The 4,272-nt window shown below is 38.4% G+C and overlaps 1 pseudogene; it reads left to right on the forward strand.

The window, feature by feature from the left end:
• Positions 1–1,481: 1,481 nt before the first annotated feature.
• On the forward strand, positions 1,482–2,475 carry LOC103607946 (annotated as a pseudogene).
• Positions 2,476–4,272: the final 1,797 nt, after the last annotated feature.

Raw genomic sequence — 4,272 nt, forward strand, 5'->3', positions numbered from 1 at the left:
CAAAAACAAACAAACAGCAACAACAACAACATCAACAACAACAACAACAAAAAACCGGGGGTGGGGGAGAGGAAGTTTTAACAACCTCAACTTTTTTTTTTTTTTTGAAGCTCTGTATATTTCCTTTTGTGAACTGTTTTCTTATTCCCTTTGATCATTAATCTATAGGGGCGTTCAACTGTAAGGCGTCTTGACACCATATAGATCGCTTTTTCTCTTTGAAATAAATTGGGTTTTGCTGTCTTAGGTAATTGCAGGCATCACAGGAACATAATTGGGTTGGGAATGACTCCTGAGCAAAGGACACTTTCTCTTCACCATGGTCTCTTGGGACCACCTATGTTTCTTCAGTCTTTTTACTCCCTTGTGCCCATTTCATTCTTCTCTCTATTGATTAAGCAGATTTTCTTTATGTTTCTTTAAGTACAGGACACAAAATCATCATATCACAATGGAGTGAGCCACACATTTCCATTATCACGGGAAGCTCATCATCTGGAAATAGCTGCTCTGTGTACATGCTTTAGGGAAAATATCATCCATGTTAAGAGCTTGACTTGTATCCATGTTTTCCTAATAAGTATGTCTGGGGATGAGAAGAACCTGGTAAGAAAATGGTCTCTGGAGGCCACAGTATACTCTATGTGTGTATGTGTGTGTATGCATGTGTGTGCGTGTGTTGTGCAGCATGAACAGTCCTCAGAGCAGTGCACCTGACCTGATATATTCCAAAATATTGCTGTTATCACGCAGATGGCAGAATGCTATCCAACAGACAGGAGGAAGGAAGGATCTATTTAAACTCAAGGGGTGGCTTTCAAATCAAGTTAATAAAGTGCGAGTGGGGTAGGGACTGTTTGTGTCTTAAAGTTTGAGCAGCATCAGGGAAGCCACCTCATTGCTCACCCTCCCCCAACACTTTCTCCCTTCACTCTCCATCTTGCTCATAACCCTGACACACTGGTTTTCTCTTTGGATTTGACCATCTGAAACAAGCCCCTTCCTCAGAGACTTTGCATGAGTCATTCCCCCTGCCAAATGCAGTGGTCCTGCTAGAACCTCTGTAACATAGCCCCCAAAATCTATTTTCTATCTTTCACCTACTTTCATTTCTATATAGTACATGATACAATCTGTCAGTTTTACGTATTTATGTTATTTCTTCTTCATCACTGAATTGCAGGGACATTTGTTTTTCAGCATAAAATACTCATTGTGCAGACAGTGCCTGGACATAACAATCAGTCAACTACAATCCTCAAGTGCATGAAAGAAATAATTTCTCAGTGGAACAGGGATTCCTCCTAATGAAATGGCTGAGACAGCTCTAGGAGTACCCTAAATGGGACCGTATCTATACACAAAATGTAAAAGATAGTTTAATGACTGAAAAAAAAAAGTAACATTTTAACTCTGTGAATAATGGCCATTTGTGTGAAAAGACTTATGTTTTTTTCTCTTTCCTAATAGCACTTCTCCACATGGGACCAGGAAATGATACACAAATTTCAGAATTTCTTCTTATGGGTTTTTCAGAGACACCAGAATTGCAGCCCCTCATCTTTGGACTTTTCCTCGCCATGTACCTGATCACTGTGTTTGGAAACCTACTCATCTTCCTGGCCATCTTCTCAGATGTCCTCCTCCACACGCCCATGTACTTTTTCCTCTCCAACCTGTCCTTTGCAGACATCTGTTTCACTTCCACAACCATCCCAAAGATGCTGCTGAACATCGAGACAAAGAGAAAAGTCATTACATATGCAGGTTGCATCACCCAGATGTACTTTTTCACGTTTTTTTCACTGTTAGATGACTTTCTCCTGGCTGTGATGGCCTATGACCGGTTTGTGGCCATCTGTCACCCTCTGCACTACACGGTCATCATGAGTCCCCAGCTCTGTGTGTTGCTGGTGCTGGTGTCTGTCATCATCAGTGGGGTGCAGTCCTTGGTACACACCTTACTGGTGTTGCAGCTGTCCTTCTGCACAGACTTGGAAATCCCCCACTTTTTCTGTGAACTTAATCAGGTGGTCCATCTTGCCTGTTCGGAAACTTTTCTTAATGACATGATCCATCTTGCCTGTTCTGAAACTTTTCTTAATGACTTGGTGATATATTTTGCATCTGTGATGTTGGGTGGAGGACCTCTTGCTGGTATCCTTTACTCTTATTGTAAGATAGTTTCTTCCATACGTGCAATCTCAACAGCTCGACATACGTGCAATCTCATCAGCTCAGGGGAAGTATAAAGCATTTTCCACCTGTGCATCTCACCTCTCAGTTGTCTCCCTATTTTATTGTACAATCTTAGGAGTATACTTTAGTTCTGCTGCTACACACAACTCACACTCAAGTGCTGCAGCCTCAGTGATGTACACTGTGGTCACACCCGTGCTGAACCCCTTCATCTACAGTCTGAGGAATAAAGACATAAAGAGGGCTCTGAGAAGATTCTTTGGTAGGAAACTATAAAATGACCAATTGTACTGCTGCTGAAGATGTGCCCCTGATTGCAGGGATCAAAGACTCAGATACAGAAATTGTGATTTGTTTTAACTTATTATAATAGTACAACTTACTCTTTCTGATTCTTTAAATATTATTGTAACATAGTTGATTGTACGTATCTGTGGGGTACAGAGTTGAATATTAATACTTGTGTGCAATATGTGATGGGCAAGTCAGAATAATTATTATATTCAACAATATACACTGTCATCACTGTTCATAGCCCTCCCTTCCCTGCTCCCCACTTACCAATTCTAGTGACCTCAGTTCTCTTTTTGAAAAGTCAATGTATTATTTTGAATGTTGTATCTTTCTTTCTTTTATTTCTATGTTTATGTTTTAGCTTCCACTTATGAGTGATGACATATGATATTTCCCTTTCTGTGCCTGGCTTATTTCACTTAACATGATTTTCTCTACGTTCATCCATGCTGCTGTGAATGGCAACATTTCATTCTTTTTTACGGCAGAGTATTATTCCGCTTTGTATAAGTACCACATTTTTCTTATCCACTCATCTGACAATGGACATTTCGCATGGTTCCAACTCTTGGATATTATAAATAGAACTGCTATGAACATGGGCGTGGAGGTATCTCTTTGACATGATTATTTCCAGTTCTTTGGATATCTACACAGCAGTGCAACTGCTGGATTGTATGGCAATTCTATCTGAAGTTGTTTATGAAATATCCATACTATTTTATATAACAGCTGCACCAATTTACAGTCCCATGAATAGTGTAAGAGGGTTCCCCTTTCTCCAAATCCTCAGCACATTTATTGTTCTCCATCTTTTTGATAATAGCCAGTCTAACCAGGGTGAGATCGTATCTTAATGTGGTTTTGATTTGCATTTCCCTGATGCTGATTGATGTTGAGCATTTATTTATGTGTCTGCTGGACATTTATATATTTTCCTTTGATAAATGACTGTTCAGTTCTTTTGCCCATTTTTAAAATAAGTTATTTGCTTTTTTACTGTTAAGTTGTCTGACTTCCTTGTATATTCTAGATATTAATCCTTGGTCAGACACAGAGTTTGCAAATATTTTCTCCCACTCTGTCGGTTTCCCTTCTGCTCTGTTAATTGTTTCCTTTGCTGTGCTGAAGCTTCTGGTTCTTTATTGGAATTTATATTACTTTGATCTTTCTTAGTTAAACAATTAAAGTATCTCACTTTATTAAGCTTTCTGCTGTCTCTGGTATGTAGATGGTTTTACCGTTTGTCCATTTTTCTATTTTCACAAGTTACTCCCAAATTTGGATCCAAAATAGTTAGAAAATTCCAATTATATGATTGAAAACATGGGTTTCGTAAGAATAATTTATTCTAACATAATATGTAAAATACCAAAAAATTATTATTTTTTTTTACTGAAAAATAGTTGTGCATCATATTGCTCCCATGTGGCATTAAATATTTCATGTAATTTTATAGTAAAGGCAAATGTGAGGTCCTAATTTTTCTCTTGTGCTCATCATTCCTTCCTTAGTGACTTCCTTAACCATACATCCGATAAGGTGGACTTTAGCATCCTAGTCTGCATTACAGCTGGTAATTGGGTTCATTCTCTTCATTAGGATCCATTCTCTTATGCAGCTTGGTGTCCACAGTGCCCCCACAGTCATTGGTGATAATTGATTATGGAATCCATTTCTCCAAATAGAGTCTAAATAGGAAGAGAAATTTGAATAAATAGTTTGTTTTAGTACATATATTCATAGACATATATAAGATTGATATCCATGTTCCACGAT

This window comes from Galeopterus variegatus, unplaced genomic scaffold (genome assembly GCF_000696425.1).
Source record: "Galeopterus variegatus unplaced genomic scaffold, G_variegatus-3.0.2 Scaffold7886, whole genome shotgun sequence".
Taxonomy (NCBI): Eukaryota; Metazoa; Chordata; class Mammalia; order Dermoptera; family Cynocephalidae; genus Galeopterus; species Galeopterus variegatus.